This window comes from Siphateles boraxobius, unplaced genomic scaffold (assembly GCF_051911475.1).
Source record: "Siphateles boraxobius isolate OS27281-9 unplaced genomic scaffold, OSU_SipBor_1 77, whole genome shotgun sequence".
NCBI classification, from domain to species: domain Eukaryota; kingdom Metazoa; phylum Chordata; class Actinopteri; order Cypriniformes; family Leuciscidae; genus Siphateles; species Siphateles boraxobius.
The window spans coordinates 4,562,501-4,583,531 of NW_027509205.1; the positions used below are offsets into that span (position 1 = coordinate 4,562,501).

The window sequence follows — 21,031 nt, forward strand, 5'->3', positions numbered from 1 at the left end:
GCGCCGAATAGGTCATAATAATTATTTCGGGTTTACGTTGGCTCAAGGTCGGCGATCATGTCGGGTTTACGTTGGCTCACGGTCGGCGATCATTCTAATGCCACCGTCTTCCCAATGTCTTGCCGATTAGCTACCGATCTCCATAAGACATCTCACCGAGGCACTTTATGTCGGGCAGGCACACGCGCCCCAACATCGGCACGATCTAATTTGTTGTCTGGGAATAGGATCTTGAATACACATTCAGGCCGATTATATAAATTTATACCAAAAGGGTAAATTTTAAATCACCATTTTCCCTCGTGAGGAACTTCCATCGGAAAACAGCTTTCCACACGACGAACGATGATCGTGACGTCATCCGATGTCGTCGCCACGAGGATAGTAGATATTAAATTCAAAACAGCACTTAGTAAAATATACACTCTTTTCCGCACAAATATTGTTTAACACAGTCATAGGTACATATAAAATCGATTATTGGTTATGACTGTGAAAGAATGATCTATATATTACAATTTTCCCTCGTGTGATGTGTTGTTTCATCGTCTCTCCACTCGTCGCTCTACCAGTGCACGAGGAGAGAGTGACCTACTTACACAAAAGCTCATGCAACTTCAATGAAACATTTATTTCCACAAAAAATCTTTTATACATCTGTCACTGATCACATTTACTCACAATTCGCTGATTTAAATTTTTTGGATTGGACTGTATTAAGCTCATTTGCAGACTTAAAGAAAAATGTTTTTTTCCCCAACACGGTCTACTTAAGGGGGCGCGCACAACGCGCGCGCTCAATCACACTTCACTTCGGAGAACGCGCTGACACGAAAATCGCTCTGCTGCTTTACAACTCAAAAACCATTATGTAAATCATAATATGCATATAAAAATATTATATATATAGAAATATTATCTTTTATAATTCGCCTGATGAGAACCTTGGGAAAGTTTGAAGCGCGTCGCGAGATAATGCCTGAATGACACAGACTGTAAAAAGAGTTGAGCCTCCTTCATATTGGTGTGTGTGATGTTGTAGAGCCCTATATATTTTTCTTTTCGTCCATACAGACGTTAAGTTGGTCAAATAGCCTCTATCATGGGTGGGTCATGATAGTTGAGCTAAAATGGGTCGAGTGTCTCCCTTCTTCCATTAAGACGTTGGTTTATTGTATATGACCCTTATCACTTCTACACTAAAAACTACTCGAGATGCACGATTGATCGGTGTGACCAGAAGGAAACCTCGTGAATTACGGCCGTTTCACACCGCAAGCGTGAGCAGCGCTGGGGTTTTTCCCCGTGTGTGTGTGTTAATCACTGAGTACATTCACACCGAGAGCAGGACCAGCGCGCGATCAACGGTGAAGCGGTCGTTTCGGTTTATTTCAGTCTATTTCTGCTGCGCTGCTCGCGCTCAACTACAGTGAAAGCACACTTTTGATGGACAAAATAAATATGATTTCACCCAAAAAGTGCCCAGAATGCACAGAATTTGCATGTCTGGTGTATTTTAACAAGAACTGGAGTAGGCTATTGCAAAAGGCCTGTGTGTGTGTGGCTATATTTTATTTATTTATATATTATTTTATTGCCATTACCTGTTTTCATACAGAAGTTTTGTTTACTAAATATATATAATTTTTTTAGTTGGATATTGGATGTTAAAGAAGGAAATGGTTCTTCCATAACACACTGCACTTTAGATGTGTGTGAATTTCCCACACCAGGAGTAATTTATATAGTTATATTTTATAGCGATTACTGTTCATAAAATGTTCATTTTTTAATTCGGGTCGCGACCCAGGGTTTGAAAACCACTGCATTCAGGTGTGTGTGTTCGTTTTTCACTTTTTTATTCTCTCGACCCACCCGAGGGTCGCGACCAGGGTTTGAAAACCACTGCATTCAGGTGTGTGTGTTCGGGGAGCGGCCAGTTAGAGCGATGGACAGCATAACCTGAATTTGTCTTCGGACAGTTTATGGCTGTTCTTCACCGAACCCGAACGATGATCGTGACGTCATCCGGTGTCGTCGCCACGAGGATAATACATATAAAATTCAAAATCGCACTTAAAGTTAAAAAATACACTCTTTCGCGCACAAATATTGTTTAACATGATCCTAGGTACATGTATATGTCACTCTTGCACAGCTGTAACCAATATTCGATTTTATATTAACGATTTTCCCTCGTGTGATGTTGTTTCATCATCGTTTATAAAAACTAAAATGTCATATTTGGCGTCAAAACTAAGGCATAATCTGGGCTTAATCTAAGCCCTGTCTGTGAAACTGGGTTTGAAAGTTTTAGTTAATACACATAACATAATAATAATAAAAATAAAACATTTATTGTATATACAGCAATAAATGTATAATGGTTTTATAATATTTTAGTTAAATGGATCATTCAATAAGCTTAAAGGGGTTATGAACTGAGAAATCAAATTTTCTTTGAGCTTTTGACATATAAGAGGTCATCATACTATATTAATGTCCTGTAAGTTTCAGAACTGAAGCTTTTATTGACATCAGACACGGCGAACGACAGGTTTTTCAAAGCGGGGATCTATGACGGATCAAACACCGCCTCCGCAGAAGATCAACGCCTACTTCAACACTACCGATTCACGCATTACAGACAATAGCTAAATAACAGGCCTACGAGCTGATAAAAGATCCACACAGGATCAATACGATTCTAATGCTAGGATAGTGTTTTTTTTTTACAACAATGTGAATGTCTCAGCAGTGCATTATTTGTTTGTATTCAGTGCATTTCACTGTGGATTATTTGGTCAATTTCGGGTCAGGCTTTGCAAACAGACTTTTACGATATGGATCTGCCTGCAATTAATGCATTGTGGGATCCGCCTGTCGCGATGCATTGTGGGAATCACGGTACGGAAGTAGATGTGCTGTATAGTAGGCAGTACGTAATTACGTTGGTCATTAGATAAAATAAGGTTTAATTTAGGTTATTTTTAGGAAAATGGTTCAGTATTGCTGTATTGTGAAATGCTATAATCGGTCTCACGATCGACAGGGCAAACGCCCCATAAATCATAAGTTGTGGTCTTTTTGCTTTGTAGTCAACGCTGTTAGCGCTAACGGCTAACGATAACTGATATTTTTATCACATGGTCAATAGATTTTCAGCTGCCAGAGTTAACTAGCTAGCTACATTTACATTGAATGTATTCATTTAGCAGTAAACTAAAGTTCTGCTGTTCAGATTTACGTTAGAGCAGTAACGTTAAGTACGTTGCTGTGTTTTGGGAGCAAGCTGTTATACTGATGTAGCTGCTGTTAGCCACATCAGCATATCAAGTCTCGATTAGTAATGTCACCTCGTTTATTCATCTAGATTTTGGTGGATAGACTAGGTTCGTGTAATACTGACAAGCTATGGCATAATTTGTACCTTACACTTCTAGAAAGCATCAGCCTATAGACACACAAATGCAGTGGTAATTTCTAGCTATAGTCTCCTCTGTACTGGACCTTAAATGGTATTCTGTTGCTGAAGCTGTAGCTCTGTAGCTTAAATGTTAAAATGCTTTATTATTACTAATAGCTTACATATTATTCTATTGCTGGAGCTCTGTAGTTTAATTGTTGTTATTACATGGCTTGGTTGAATACTAATACTGAATGCGGTCTGTTATTTCTTGATAACACACCACTGCTAAGTATAACACACCGTTGCCATGAAAAACAGAGCGTTGCCATGGACACAGTTCTGTTCATTCTGGAGCAATACAATCGTTTTTAAATCAATAAACTCCTTTATTTATCCGGAGATCGGCCGGTTACGCTATTACTTTTTTCCAAACCGGACAATGCGTGACCTCTAAAATGGCCACCGTTACCCACAATGCACCGTTCCATGACGTCAATCTGTCCAATCTGTCATCATTGATTTCTGATGTATAATTATTCATGGTCATGCAGATAATCTTTCTCTCAAAATCATTCGATTCTGTTTATGCATCAGTAAATCAAGCCAGTGACTAAACGTTTCTATTTGTAGGATAAAAATAATATTATTTAAACTGCGATTAAATTATATACAGAAAGCATCAAAGAATGCTCCCTTTCCAATCGCCCAAGCTGTCAATCACACAGCACGAGTTTATCTGGACACTTGCCAAAACTTGAAATTAAATAAATGACGCTGTTACACTGCACAACTCTTACTATATTTACATCGTGTTTGCATTGTTATTTGGTGAAAGCATTCGTGATAGTGCATGAAATTAGTGGCAATGATTAAATCACCGCATTCACGCGATCAACAGACTGTCTGTCGTCTGCTCAATGCTCATCACTGCAACCTTTCATGTGTTAGCAACCTTTCACTAACACTTTCTCTTCTCTTCTACTATTTAAAAAAAAAAACCTGCGCTAAATTAAACGGAGAGGGGTCATTCCACTTACGTATTGTTGTCCTACTGTTAGTTTAACTGCTTCTATTGTTCTCATTTGTAAGTCGCTTTGGATACAAATGCTAAATGAATAAATGTAAATGTGTTGGAATAGATCTAAATATATGATCAATACTTTTGACGATTTGTTAATCTCGATAGTAAAAACGTAGTCAAAGTTTTCGAGGGAGTTCCACATGTAATACTAGCTATTTTATATGCAAAGTAAACATGTCAGCCAATCACATCAGTGGGCGTTTACATTAAAGTCTCACACAGACACGTCCCCTCAATTCAGAGGCCAAAATTAGGCTTGGAAAAATGCCTTTTATTTCTAAATTATGACAATATTTGATGTAAAAATCATAGTAACATTATAAGGGCAGCTTAGGAGACATTATAAAATGATAAAATCCAGTTCATGATCCCTTTAATTTTTATTTTAAATCGCTATATCAAAACTTTATTTACATATTTAATAGCTATATATAGCCTACTTAATTTGTGACTTGGCATGTTGGTTATTTCAGCTATGTTCAGCTGAGTCTCCTGAGGTGGTGTGTTGGTGAAGTCCAGTTGTCTTGTCTCCTCCACAGTCGTGTCTCTGTTGCACTGAATGTCAAAATCGTCTTTGTAACCTGAAAAGTAGAGAATGTAGATGTATTGTGAGTTAATTTATATGGGAACGATAAGAAAACAGGTAGTCAATTTTGTACATATATTCATGGTTTAATGGCAGTGTGAAATGTTTAAGTTTTTGCTAAACCTAGTTATATTCATAAAATGCAGTAGTTCAACAGTCGTTTTCCAGTCGTTACTTAAAAGCTCATTTAAAGTAGTCTGATACCACAGCAAAAATTTATGGATGCGAGAAAGACGAATCAATTCGAAGTTCCCGCTCTATCTGAATGTGATCCACTCAGTGCGTGTGCGCGCTTTGGGTGCGGTTGTGAACGAGTAATTAAACATCCCTGTCTCTTCAAGAGCTAGACTTGTTTAAATCTTTTAAATGGGTAAACGACCAAGAAAAAAAAAGTGTAAATGATAACGTTTCTCGAATCACATGAGTGCTGAACAGCGATCAGCTACGATCTGTTTAACCACTTACTGAAAATGGTACAGTTTGCAGAAACGATTCTAAAAACCTGCTGTCTAATGACGAAAATGTCAATTATTGGATAAACCCGTTGGTTTCCTAATAAAGAAAAAAAATGTGTATGACTTTCTCAACGCCAAATAAGCCAAGTGCTTTTAAAAAGGTAATTATAACGTAACTTTTTAATAGCTTTACAAAATATGAATTTCTTGTAACCTATGTGTATTCAGTTTAACAAACAATTCAATTTGTACTGTTTTGGTATCAATACATTTGTAATAGTTTGCATAGAATAAAATATTATATAATGTTGATAAATGGCCTATAAAAAATATTTTTCTATTGTAAAGTTATAGAACAATTGTATTTTAGAATTTATTTTATCGTTTTTGAGCTTGACCGGAGTCTTGTTTCTTTCTGCCATCATTATGGTGCTGTTTTTCTGGTGTAAAAATACCGCCTGGTGGTAGGCTACACTTGTCTTGAAGATATATCTTCATATAACACCGGTATATCTTTTGCAGCAAGGGTGCCGCCATTGTGCAGTATTATAAGCTGTGACGTCTCGGGGTTTAAAAGCTATGTGCTGAGTTCAGTAAAATACAGTGAAAGATGCATGTGAGCTGGTCGAAATTAGCGAACAACTAACGTTAGGTACAGTCATTGTTAGCTAACAGCTGTAAGCATGAACTAGCTAATGCTAACTTAGTGTTTAGCTAGTGAAGTTTATTAGTACCAGACAAAAAGACGACGTCTAACGTTATGTTAACAAACTGCATATGGAAACATTGTTCGCGATGTCTGCCATCATATTCCTGTGTCTTGTCAACACCATGGTTGCAATACATGGTCAAGATCAGCCTCTCGACAGCAGATGGACTCTGACACGGTGGGCATCGCAGGACAACACCCACACTGACACAGCTTCGTACCACTGCTCGCTAGTCCCGAAATCTGAACCTGTGTCCCGCAAGTTATAAGCAGTTATAAACACTGAGAAAAAAATACCACACACACAGACAAAAAAAACTGCAACAGAAAAATGGATCTATCCGGAGCTCTCGAGAAGAAAAAGCGTCTTTGTTCGTATAATATTGAATGGGAGAAAAAAAATCTCTGCATGCGCGGCTGATAACGCCAGCGTCAATTATGGTGTGCATAACTGTGTATAAAAAACTGACGGACAAGAATGCATCAATTATCAAGGCCCATATTCTGCACAACTGTGGGAGGCATGCAGGCGATAAGCTGAGAATCGACATTGAGAACATAGTCGCAAAAGTTTACAAACACTTTTGTAAGAATTACAACGTACACGTGTGCAAGAATTATCGCAACAACAAATCCTGTTGCATCTAGTGGACAGCTCTGTTGAAGCACGTCCGTGCCACAAACATAACAGCTCTGGTATCTTCAGCATTCCTGTCACCAAATCGTTCGTGGAGGGTGTTTTCTCGTGGACAGAGACAAGGAAACGCGCGCAACTGTGGACCTCATGAAAAGAACTACCGCTACACCTGACAGGAGTTCCACAGGCACATAATGAATGAGAAGGCCCGACTAGCTGCCAGATCAGACGGTAAGAACGCATGTAATCTTTCTAGCATGCGCGTAATTTGCACGGGGGTTACGGGGGTCATGACCCCCTCCAAAATCAGATCCAGCTAATATAAACCCCCCCAATATTATCACATCATTCAGATTAAAATAAATATGAAATATTCCGAATTAATACTTTTGTTCATTTTCTTTATTAAATTCATTTGCCAGCAAGAAAGATAGTATCATATTTTAAATAATCTGTAATGTACCTCCCTCCCACCGCACCGACTACTTGGTATTACCCAACCCGCTTTCTCTACCAAGTTTGTTCACTATTTTGCGCAGTCGCTGGGTTGAATGGTTGGAGAAAGCTGACGCTGCATAGTAACGGATGGTAAGATGAAAAGGACACTGAAAGGCAGCCAGACAACGATTTTTCATTGTTGGTCGACACCAGCCAAAAAGAGGAAAAATCCTGACCAAACGGAGATACCACATTGCTAAGTTAGCTGTTAAGTTAGCTCAGCGTTTCTCAAAGTGTGGGGCGCGGCCCACTAGAGACATGACAAGTGTGGCGCGACAAACGCAAGTGTTAAAATATATTTAAATCAAATATTTCAAAATAGTTTGAGCAGTTCATTTAATCCCTAAGAGAAATTATGTTTTTTTAAAAGATATTGGCCCATGTCTGAGACAACACAACCCATAAGATTGGTCTTAGGGTTAGGGTTCTTTTCTTATGTTGTTAGTGTATTGTACTGCAACAGGAAATGACAAAGCAATTGACAATTGGATCATACTTTGTTAGCTAAAACATTTTTGTGGTTGTTTTTTGCAGTTGCAGGCAGGATGGATACACACACAAACACTAACTAGGACTATTAAATTAAAGAGCTTATTTTGAGCTAAATGGAAATGTATATATGCTCATCAGGCCTGTTCTCCTTGGCTACCTGTCATCATGTGTCGTCTTCACTGTTATTATCATCATCATCTGTATCACCTAGCTGTTTTCAGTTATTAATGTTCATTACAAATGAAAAAAAGCCACTCACCTTCACCCTAAACACATACAATCACGTGTGTTTGGTGCTGAAAGCAGTTTTCGCCGATTTTCTTCTGAGATCGTGACGTCACCGCGCGCCCATTGATCTCCGCGAAAACACTACTCAAAATCATGAAACATATATTGTTCTTTTCAGTTCATCAAGACGGTTCGAGTGAGCTCAGTGCTCGCCAAATCCGCTGAGTTTTCGCCGAGATATTTGCGTTTTCACACTCTGGAAACAGTAGCGCATGTTTTTGTTGCAAAGCACTCTGGGAAATGATGTCTTAGCTTCTACCGCGCTATCGTTCATGTAGACAAAAAAAACTTCACTTCCCATAAGGCATTGCAACAAAAACAATCATGTCGGCGCCCGTGAAGCGCTAACACCATCATTCATTCACTACTACTGCCTCCTGGTTCAACTCTCTTCAGCCCCTGGATCACTGGCTTAACGTCACGTTAAATGCAATGTTGCATAAGTTAGATAGGATGTCCTGTGTCGTTTCTGTTCAGCCATGTATATTTTTAGTTCAATGATATATTGTCAATAAGAGAATGTATTGTTTGTGTTTAATAGTATTCTTGTAGTCTCTCATCCTCCTAGCATAGAGTCCAAATAGTTTCTAACCGCGGTTGAAAAGCAAGATTTCCCCCCGGTATGGAGGTAAACCGCTTTAAATACCCCCCCACCCCGACAGACTTTCGCGCACGCACCAGAAGTCGTTTTTGCTAGACAGACTTTGTTAAATATTGTCACCTACATCCCCAAAAAAACGAGCACAATTTGAAATAGTCAAATTTTCATCAAGCAGTAATCTGGCATGAACCAATCACTGAATAGATTTCCTTATTTAAGAATATTCTCAGACACATTCGCATTGAATTCATCATTTTCAGGAGAATACATTATGATGTTCACATTGGAAATGAAAGATGAACACCTTTTGCAACATGTCTTAGTTACAAATATTATACTCCATATTTATGTTTACATAATATAGTGTTATTTAATCTATGTCGATTATATGAAAAGTGAACAGCATGAGTAAGATAGGATCATAAAATGGGTCAGACACAATTTAGACCACTTTATTAAGTTTTGTTTTGTAGAAAGCCTTTCTTTAAATTAAATTTCGTTTTGTATATATTGTACCTTAATTTTAATCACTGTTTCATTAACTAATTGCCTGGAATTAATAAATAAGAATCAAATATAGCAGACATATAATCAGGAGGACGTGGAAGCGCCGGTTCGGTCTCTTGCGCGTGAACTGGGGGCTAGGCCTAAATGTCTACTTTTAAAACAAAATTCAAAACGAAATGATACAATTTTAGGCTACAGTAGCCTAGTCAGGTAAGGTCAGGTTTGCCGATGTGCGTTATAGGCTTTACTTATTTATATATATCCCTGTGCAGAGTTCACTGCTGATATTCTGGGGACACAACATAGCCAATATACTGGGGACTTTAGCCTTTAAATATCTTTGCTGCATTGGATCAGTGTTCTTTCTAGAACAGCCAAGAGCTTTCTAGCCTCGCGGCAGCAGCGCCTCGCATTGCTCATAGACCTTCATACAGTCAGCACCGCGGATGCGGTTTCGAAATGTGATCAAAAAACGTTGGTGCGGGTAGATGGCGGACAGATGATGAGTTTTGTGATGCGGTTGCGGATGAAATAATAATAGCCCATCCGCGCATCTCTAATACGAATGGAATGTTATTATGTGTCGTGGAACATTGCGCTCCTCAACTCGCGAAAGGTCGGATTTGCTCCATCTTTTGATGATAAGTTTTGTTTAGAAAACCTTGAATCCATGTAAGACACAATATCATTAGACATAATCCATGTCATTAGAATCAATGAATCCATGTCATTAGACACAACATGCACACATGTGCAGGCCAATGTTTTTTGTTGTTTTTTTGGTGTTGACGGTGACGAGCTCAGACCCGCGGTTGGAGTCACGTGACTGCGGTAATGCGGTAACCATCCCAGCCCTAATGTTTAATCCCGTTCCCATATAAAGGTCTCCATGTGTAATCCTGCAGTTTATTTTTTATTCCTGTTTAAAGTCGGCTATAGTTCTTTCCTTGTGTAATCATATTTTGATGTTTATGTTAAAGTATAAAAATATTTCATTGCTTTTCTATGTGTTTAGGTTACTATTTGTGAGTGGATAAACAACATCATGGAAAGCATATTAATGATTCCTCTTTTTGTCCACAGGCGTTGCTGCAACCAAGGCCTTCGGGAAGGACTCCATCCTGTGTGAGTGCCACTGCATAGTCATTGTGGTTAGTTAACATTATCTTGTTAATCTTTTATTTGATATTTGATCATTTGATGCATTACGGTCTGGCATCTGTGCAAAACATTATTAGTTAGGGTTAGTTAACATTATTGTGTCTGGCAAAAGTGAGGATGAAGACGAGCAGCTTTGGGAGGAAAGTGAAGACGAACACACGGACGTCTCCCAGTACGGAAGCGCAACAGTGCCACTGCATAGTCATTCGGAATAAGAGGAAGTACCAGGAGGAAGGGTTCGATTTGGATTTAACCTATATCGACCATCTGTGCTCCACGCTTTGTTCAATGGTATTCCAGTTGCCCAGAGCCACAGAAGAAAGAGGAGGCGCACAAGTCCGTGTGGTGAACACGCTACTGGTCTCAGTAGAGAGCAGTGACCCGTCCTGCACCACCATGTCAACAGTGGACCAGTGGAGTCATTAAAACTGCAACAATTCTATTTGTAGATTACGGCCTCTTCTGCTGTTATGTTGTTCAGTGATCTCTATAAGCAGAGACAACTGACTTATTTTTGTTTTCCAGTGATTGACCTGCTGAGATGCTGAACCAGAGGAGGACAGACATGCTTTACGGACACACGCAACTAGTTAAGGTCACACACACACACACACACACACACCTGCACAACGTATGTTTTGGCTGTACATGGCTGTTTCTGAGTTCTTCCAGAAGAAAGCGCCCAAAGCCGTGTGCTGCCCAGCGGCCCAGCGGATTCGGAGATGTGCGAGACATTATTGTGTCTGGCACAAGTGAGGATGAAGAAGAGCAGGTTCGGGAGGAAAGTGAAGACGAACACACGGACGTCTCCCAGTACGGAAGCGCAACCAGGTATGGCATCTTAATCTTTAAGATTGAAGTAAAGTGCACCTTAAATTATACTTTGACTTCTTTCACGTTTTTAAGACATTTAAAAATATTTGCTTAAGAGCGGTGTTCCCTCTCAACCGTGCATTATCTGGCAAAGGTGAGGATGAAGATGAGCAGCTTGGGTTCCAGGCGACTGGAGGGTGTCCACAGAAATAACATTTATAATGTGGTGAGATTCCTTGATTCAAAACAGTGACTGATTCACTTAATCATTTTAATTATAATTTAATATAAAAAATGTTGTTGCAAATTAAAAACAGGAACCAGGAAGATGGCTTCGACTTGGACTTGATGTACATTTACCCCGTTGTTGTTTTTTTGTTTGTTTTTTACGGCTTAGGGCAAAAACCTCTACAGGAAACTTCTCTGACTGTGACATCGGATCCCTCAGCAGCTCGAAACATGCGGATGGACAGTGGAGCTCTCTGACTGAAGAAGAGCAGACTAAGCAGGTTCTGGAGCTCTCAGAGGAGCTGAGCAGAGGGGCGCTGTGTCACATTGTGACAGTTTTGAGCTAATGAAGCAGATGATGGGGACATGGATATCGGCGTGGAATAAATATTTAATATTGAAAGTGCAAAGATTTTTTAATTGTCTTTTAAACGAGCACACGGACGTCTCCCAGGGTGTAGACATGGACTGCAGCAGTTAAACAGACCGCCACGTCTTCAGTGCTATTACACATTACACTTCCTCTTTGTTTTTCAGTGCTATTACTCATTACACTTCTTCTTTGTTTTTCAGTGCTATTACTCATTACACTTCTTCTTTGTTTTTCATAGTCTCTGCGAGTTCATCAGTTTTGTTCTTACGCACTGTATATAAATCTATTGCTGTATTATAACATAATGTATATATACTTTGCTTTATTAAAGGGGTCATATTGCCGCTGCTGTTACTAGCCGTTTGTCTGCTCTCTGTTAGCCATCATGTCACCTCAGCTGATTCCAGCTGCTGAACTTGTCATCTCTGCCGTGTTTGTACTTTTTTCGGGATTATTTCGTACAGTTTATTACACGCCGCCCTTACCTTCGCCCACGCCGTTGGATTCCGTCGTTGTCGAGAGAACAACCAGCGCTGTTCTTCAGTTGTTTCCCTCTGTGAACATGCACTCATGGATGTCTGACAATATCGTTGCATTTTGGAGTTCATATTTAAAAAACGTCTAAGATATAGAGGCTGTACCGTTGATCTTACGGAGCAGATAGACTATAGTATGCTTATTTAACTTTTTAGTGTTCAATAAAAAGTACCGTCAGATTAAATCCTGCAGGTGTCAGTGCTTTCTCTTCGTCCCTTAAATGAACGCGGATTTCTAGTGCATTTACTTGAACTTCTTAGGTAATATCTATTAGAATTGAAAATGGACTGAATAAAGCTCTCTACGAACTTGACGTGTGATGCCGCGCTGACTGACATGTATGCGCATGAATCACTGTCACACTCACACACACGCTCAGAGCAAATATTGTAAGTTACTGCATGAGAATAATAATGCATCACAATACACATAGTCTCACAGTTAGTTATGTCTTTTAACCTGTTAACCTTCAAGGCCACTTTTGAAAAATCCCCAGAAATGGCATACCCAAACTTAAACAGATACAGTTCATGAACCCTTTGCACTAAAAGCACAAGTATGATCTCATTTGAAAGCTGACACCTAGTAGTTTATTGTAAATGTAGAAATAATTATTGTCATAATGAAAAAAAAATGTTTAAATAGCTTCAAAGTTTTGTAAAGTTATTAGAAATTTACTTTCATGAAACATCTTCATAAAAATAAAATTGAAGTTGGCCCTGGAGCAATCTAGAAATGCACTGCAGCTAAAGCCATATGTGTGACCATTTTATATTTAAAATCTGAAAATGATAAGTCTAAAACTCTGTATTTAGTTAAATGTTTTTCAAGATCATGTCAAATTACTTTATTTTGATTAGACTCTAAAATGCAAACTGATGTTTAGTTATCTTCTGAGTCATCTAATCAGTCTATTGTCTCTATTATTTTGTGGTGCAAACGAGCCCCATTCAGAGTCAGTCTCCCCTGCACACATTCACACCTCTCCAGACTGGTTATGGCTCTAAATATGCATTTCTTTTGTCTGCATTAGCTACTAACGACTGGCTATTCACAGGCTATTCATAGGGTTTCAAACCCTAATTTATTTTATCAAAGTTCTCACTAAATATTTGAAACTGGTATCAAATGCACTGAAACATTTCAGTAAGCATTCCTATTTAGAAAAAAATCATAAAACAATAACTGCTGGTGGCAGGTGCACCTGGGCTAGCTAGCATGTTAGCTTAGCACACCATCAATACACGACCATTTATGAGATTGAAACCATGTTTGTGCTCCAAACTTACTTTATAACGCAAGTCGAGTGTTTTAAATAATCTTCTGTGATCTAATTTGGCTTCAGATAAAAAAAAATCAGACAGAAAATTTATTATTTATAGTGTTCTGCACGATGATGAAATCTATATCGATTAGCATTACATTATAAATATAATCTATTATTATGAAATACCTGGCATGGCTTGAAGAACACAGGTAACTCAAATATCATTGCAATCATGTTTATTGTCTTCAAAACATCTTTATCTGCATGTTACAGCGATCTCTGTCAGCTACTTTCTGTATCAGTGACGTCCTGGAATGTCACATGACTATGGGTCTTCTTCGTGGTCCATATATGGACTATTAGTGTGCATATAGCGCCCTCAGGCTATTGGTATGAATTGAAAACACAGCACATCTCAGTAAGAAGCGATCATAATGATTACATGACGCATTTGGGTATAAATTCAACAAATATTATTCCTGTCTATAGAAATATGATGTGAATCAATGAGAATATATCAATATTTCTCCAAGTCTGCACATTTTGGAGCTAAAGCCCTGAGGGACGATGTTTTGCGAATCGCTGTCATGACGACAGCTTGGATTGTTTTTTATGAATGGACCAGCTGACGCTCATAATTCATATTAAAGGTATCGACTCATTTTTCCATTTCATAACTCCTGACACAAATTAAGACATAACTGTCACTAAAAGTTTCTCAGAATACAATAGTGGTCAAATACTGAATCTTGAGTATTATATCTTTTTAATGATGTATAGTTTGTCAAGGTATAACATTAAATCTGATAGTAAATTTGAACTAAATAAAAAAAAACCGCTTCAGTGCGCCGACGCTCTGGAAATGGTTAACAGGTTAACTATTATAGTATTTCAAAGGGCAAAAACATGAACTTTAACTATTGGCTTTAGGTCTACTTCTTCAAGTCAGCTGTCACTTTAGCGCGAGGCCAGTAGCACATTAGCTCTTAGCCTGAGCAAACTCGATCACGTCGAGCTAGGCGGGCGTAGTTTCAGCATCCAGGCACCTCAACTCCACCCACTTCCCGCCTTTTTGCCCATTTTCGTTTATCCGGGAGTGACGCACTGTGACGCGCTTCCAAGATGGCGACGAGCGACTCCGCCCACTTTAGGCTTCAAAAACGCTCTTCAGAAACCTACGGGTGACGTCATGGACACTACGTCCATATTTGTTTACAGTCTATGATCTGGACACAGAGTGGAATAACTTTCTGGATTACCATGAGGGCAAACAAGTCTTACAAGCTTGTTTTAAATATTTCTTTATGTATATTTCTATATATTGTTTTATAAATATTTTAAGTTTAACTAAACCGCAGCTTAAAATAATGGGCCATTTTTTAGAGCATAAAGCATAGATATGTCCACCCTGTCGTGGACATATAAATTACTGTTAAATATGTTTTCATTGCATTATTAAGATACAAATGATACTTTCTGAAAGGTATGATGTCCCTATGATATTCCTTGTAATATAACTTTTTCATAGTGTTCCTAGCGCGAATGAGAGATCGTCGACTTGGCCTTGTTTCCTTTGTGAACCCACTGGCGTGGTGAACGTTCGGGAGCACTTTTCCAGTTTTCAACTTTGAATCTCCTGTTAAAATGAATGTCTTTCAGTCAGTTTTTAAGCAACCGCCATGTTTTGCACGTCTATTTAAAGCTTATAACGTGTAGTTTAATGCATGCCTAATCAATTTCCTGTATCTCGTTCAGGGAGTTAAAATTACAGGGCAAAGGTCAGAAAGGCACAGTTGAGGTCACCAAAGGCCTGTGTCCTCATGCTGTGTTGGTGCAAAAAAGTCTGTATTTAATTCAAATCTCAAGCTTTCTTTCTGCTTTTAACATATGTAACATATGCATTCTCATAATGTTGAGTGTAGCATTTATAATCTAGATTATTTATAGATACAGTTCAAACATATTTATTCATTAAACTTGTTTCTCAAAGTGAACAAAGGGGGTGGAAAAAAAGAGAATTATGTCCTTAAGATATTTTTTATGTCTTTATGTACAAATACTATAATAAATATATTACCTGAGCTCCCACAAATTTTTTTTTAAAAATAATTTATGCTCTAATTTTTTAGAGCATAAAGCATAGATATTTCCACCCTGTCGTGGACAGTTAAATATGTTTTCATTGCATTATTAAGATACAAATGATACTTTCTGAAAGGTAAGATGTCCCTTTCCCCTTTCCTAAACAGGGTTATTTGTTTGCTTTAAAATTATAAATACAAGATTTTATGTAAAGTGTCAGTGAGCAGAATGAGTTGGGCCCTGCTAAAGCTGCTGCTAGTTAAACTTGATACCAACTGTGTTTTATGAAAAAAATGTTTAGATACAAACAGAAAATACCTTATAAACTTACTATAAGAGCTTCTGTGTGTAAATGAAATGAGTTTTTTTGTAGTTAAACGAACACACCTGTATTTTATAAAAAATGTATAACATGTATTAAAGTGGACAACAGAAATACACAAAACTATACACAAGAAACATACAAAACAAAGTAAGGAGAACTTTGGACCAGGCCTACTCAATCATCCAGCCAGTAAAGGTCCAGGCCCTCTCCACGGAAGGACTTCCTCTTTACTCCGTAGTCAAACCGTACTTCGACACCCACGCTGATGTCCTGCAGTGCCCTGAAGAGGATGATGTCCTTGTCCTCCCCATTCACACGCAACCTGCAGTGAAAGGGCTTCAGGTTGGGGGCTTTTGTGGAGTGGTTGATCCTCCTGCCAACGGTGTCTGTACCAGGGTGGCACTCACAAGGAAAGGTCTGTGCGTCGATGCACAGGTCTCTCTGTCCAGCTTTGAAGAAGAACAGGTACCCGGCCTCGTCATGCAGGCCCTGCATTATCGCCCGCCCTTCTGCAGCTGGGATGACCCTGCCGTGGTAGTCGCAGACGATGTTGTGTTTGGAGAAAGTGCGTGTTGCTACGACTCCTAAAATAAAGAGAACATTACATTTTTGAGTTAATGAATAAACATTACATGTAGACAAACAGTTCAGAATATAAATTTAGTTCTTGCTGCAGGTCATGGCTGCTAAAATGTACATTTTACATTATTGTTTTTTTCTGCCCTTACAAGACAAATGAAAGGTTTTCTTACCTAAACCTTGCTTGGCACCAAAGTCTTTGATGGCCAATCCCGACCAGTTCTGCTCAGACACGCAGCGAAGGATGAACTTGTCATCTACTGGGAGACGTCCGCGTGTTCGTCTTCACTTTCCTCCCGAACCTGCTCTTCTTCATCCTCACTTGTGCCAGACACAATAATGTCTCGCACATCTCCGAATCTGCTTTGGGCGCTTTCTTCTGGAAGAACTCAGAAACAGCCATGTACAGCCAAAACATACGTTGTGCAGGTGTGTGTGTGTGTGTGTGTGTGTGTGTGTGTGACCTTAACTGGTTGCGTGTGTCCGTAAAGCATGTCTGTCCTCCTCTGGTTCAGCATCTCAGCAGGTCAAATCACTGGAAAACAAAAATAAGTCAGTGATCTCTCCTTATAGAGATCACTGAACAACAAAACAGCAGAAGAGGCCGTAATCTACAAATAGAATTGTTGCATTTTTAATGAGTCACCTGGCCCAAAGCTCTCTGAATGGTCTCGAGCGGGGAAGAGATCCGCTCAAAGCTGTGTTGTGCATGTCACTTGCAGCCGGTAATTCCGTCTTTAATTCAGCCAAACCTTGAGCTGTTAACGTGTGTGGCTTCAAAATAAAGCTCAGTACGAGCACTTTACTAGTGTACTAATGATTTGGCAGTATCATGTTCCTAGCGCGAATGAGAGATCGTCGAATTGGCCTTGTTTCCTCTGTGAACCCACTGGCGTGGTGAACGTTCGGGAGCACTTTTCCAGTTTTCAACTTTGAATCTCCTGTTAAAATAAATGTCTTTCAGTCAGTTTTTAAGCAACCGCCATGTTTTGCACATCTATTTAAAGCTTATAACGTGTAGTTTAATGCGTGCCTAATCAATTTCCTGTATCTCGTTCAGGGAGTTAAAATTACAGGGCAAAGGTCAGAAAGGCACAGTTGAGGTCACAAAAGGCCTGTGTCCTCATGCTGTGTTGGTGCAAAAAAGTCTGTATTTAATTCAAATCTCAAGCTTTCTTTCTGCTTTTTGCATCAAATGAAACGACGAGTACTGCACTTTTCAGTGCTAACACTGATTATGCTGTATCTTGGTCTCGAGCGGGGAAGAGATCCGCTCAAAGCTGTGTTCTGCATGTCACTTGCAGCCGGTAATGTCACGTGTTACATAGCAAAACGTCTTTAACTCAGCCAAACCTTGAGCTGTTGACGTGTGTGGCTTCAAAATAAAGCTCAGTACGAGCACTTTACTAGTGTACTAATGATTTGGCAGTATCATGTTCCTAGCGCGAATGAGAGGTCGTCGACTTGGCCTTGTTTCCTCTGTGAACCCACTGGCGTGGTGAACGTTTGGGAGCACTTTTCCAGTTTTCAACTTTGAATCTCCTGTTAGGGTTAGGTTCCCTCCTCCACCCCGGAAAATACCAGCTGACATGGATAGTGGTGGGTCTCTGTGTTATTTCTAATATATAGTTCATCTTTGGTTTCAATTTTTTTTTGTTGAAAAGTTGACATGTAGACAAGAAAATGTGTACATTTTGTGAATATTGTTAGTAGTGGGTTTTTTCACAAAGTAAATGTTTTGCTTCAAAGAAAGACCTGTTGTAATGCTACTTTTTCATTTGCACACATCCCATAGAGCGTGATATGTAGTAGGAAGTTATTTTAGTCCTATTTTATCTCAGTCACTCTAACATTTGGTGAATGTAGTGTCAAAGACAATCCTTGTACTAAAAAACGATTTTTCAAAAATGTCACTTTAGACAATTATTATTCATTATCTACTAATTTATTCATATATTACACTACTTTTGTGACCCTAAGACCAGGCTAAGATTCTCCCCAGGTGATGCTGTTTACCCGGGTCTCAACCAATTTTACTATTCTTTATTTCATTTTATAAGGGACAATGCACATTTTCCTTTATTAGTCTTCAAAAAAGATTAACATTTTCTTAACTTTCAGCACAGATAATTGCAATGGTAGGCTACTAATAAAAGAAAAAAATATGAAATTATTAGGTTAAGGGAAATTGCATTTTATTAACAAGATTAATCAACGGTTACATTGCAAAACATTGGAGAACAAAATACAAAACTAAAGCAGAAATAGCAAATACATTGTTAAACAAAGGATTCTTTTAGAGTTCAAACATATTTATTCATTAAACTTGTTTCTCAAAGTGAAAAAAACCCGAATATCAGTATAAAAATGTTAAATATACATTCAAGTTAATAAAGTTAGTGTGTCTTTGAACAGTTAGAAAACATTTTGACACTGATCTCTGCCACCTCCTAATATAACAAACAAGGAGCATCTTTATGACATGTGTCAATATACAAAATGAGAATGATGTCCTTAAGGTATTTTTTATTTCTTTATGTAGCAAATACATGGTACACATGCACATGGATCTGTATAGGCACTTAGAGTGTATGGAGCCGATTCACGTGAAGATCCACGCTGGACGACGAGTGTTCAAAGCAGTGCCGCCCGTCGCCGCTGAATACCGCAGCTAAGAATAATGGAAAAGGACTCCGGTTCTATTTTGTGGGATCCTGGAACCTGGTGCCAAGATTGAAGGGGATGTGATGGGGCGGCCGAAAACGGTCAATGTGAACAATCGCAGTGATCGGAAGGAATGGTGCAGCTCCTATTACCATGGCAACTTCTCCCTCAATGCTGCATTTGAGATTGAGCTACACTGGATGTTGTTTTTATTAATCAAGAACGAAAGTCGGAGGTTCAAATACTACAAGCACTTAGTAAGAAATGTAAAACAATGGGGATAAGCAATCACCAGAGCACTTTACAGATGCTGAAAAAACTACCACAAAAATGTTTTACACACTATTAGCTAACAGGTGCAGGCAGGATGGATACACACCCAAACACTAACTAGGACTATTAAATTAAAGAGCTTATTTCGAGCTAAATGGAAATACTTCGGTAAAGTTGGTTTTATATTCGGACATTCGCGTTAAAGAACCTTTTCAATTAAATAGACATTAAAGCTATTTTTTTTTTCAGATTCGAAGCAGCTACATGATATTGACAACAAAGATTGTGAACTACAACATTTTCTACAATCGATCAAAATGGGCAAGTATATTTTTAATGCATACATACTTTAGAGAATATTCAATGTAGTGTGGTAACCAAGATAGGGACCGTCTAAAAAGTTAATATTGTTTTTCATCGTGTGCAAACAGACAACTACATTTTAGCCCACTGCAGATGTAGCGTACCGGCAAATATCTCTCACATTATGTGTTCTGATGCGATAGAATGTCCTTTAGCAACAAAACCTGCATTATAATGATGCTGTTTAAAAAGGTGTTTATGAAATAATAATGAATGAACCTGTACATGAACTGTAATTTGGTAACAATCCAGACTGTAGAAAGTGGAAAATCATGTTTAATCTCCTGAACATAGTTAATCGCTTCATTTTACAACCGTTTATATTTATTTGTTTATTTATTTGAGAAAAAAAATGAAAAAGAACTGTGTAAGTGTGGTGGTTTTAATAATGACATATGATTTATTTCAAAAGGTTTTGAAAAGCATCGAGACGACTGCTACAAAGCAAGTTGGATCATCTTGTCTGGACCCTACAGAACACACTACAGCCCATGTCTTGCTGTTTTATTCACCTCTGTTTTTATCTGTGATAAAGACTGTGTAACAGTGTTCTCCAGGTGTTGAATAAAAAGAATGGCTAAACTATCTTTTATGTTTTCCTGTTGTATCACATCTGTGTTTAACATGGAGATCTAACAATAACACAATTCATGTACATGATTGATGTTTACAGTCCTGCACAAATATTACTGTCCATGACACTGAATCCATCAGATTATTGACAAGCACTCAGAAAACATGACAGCAAACATGATGTTTATTTTGGGTGTGAAGGGTGTGGATTTTGGAATAAACTGCTGCTTCAATGTATATGTAATGAGTGATTATAATCAAGGTTTTCTTTCTAAATATTACATGAGTCAATACTTGTGAGATTTTACTTTGTTATAGAAGTTACCAGTGTGATTACTGAAATGTTCTTTTGATGTACTCTCTAATGTCTGTATTTGATATCTGAATGCAGTAACAGTGCTTGCTCATTTAGGCTTCCAGAAATGAAATATGGAAAGATGTTTTGTTTTATTAAGAAAGGCCTTCAACATGTGTCAATACATCTGATAGTCATAGGGGTCATTAAAGTCTATCGTTTAAGGGAACTTTTC

The 21,031-nt window shown here is 38.5% G+C and overlaps 1 long non-coding RNA gene across 2 annotated transcripts in view; it reads left to right on the forward strand.

The window, feature by feature from the left end:
* LOC143726135 (uncharacterized) overlaps window positions 1-11,781 on the forward strand; it is a 390,493-nt gene extending 378,712 nt beyond the window's left edge. Inside the window, exons 2-4 of one of the 2 annotated variants that reach the window (XR_013198394.1) lie at window positions 10,950-11,255; window positions 11,354-11,463; window positions 11,635-11,781. This is a non-coding gene — a long non-coding RNA (uncharacterized LOC143726135). The remainder of the gene's footprint in view (window positions 1-10,949; window positions 11,256-11,353; window positions 11,464-11,634) is intronic. The other variant, XR_013198395.1, reaches the window with a different exon arrangement.
* Window positions 11,782-21,031: the final 9,250 nt, after the last annotated feature.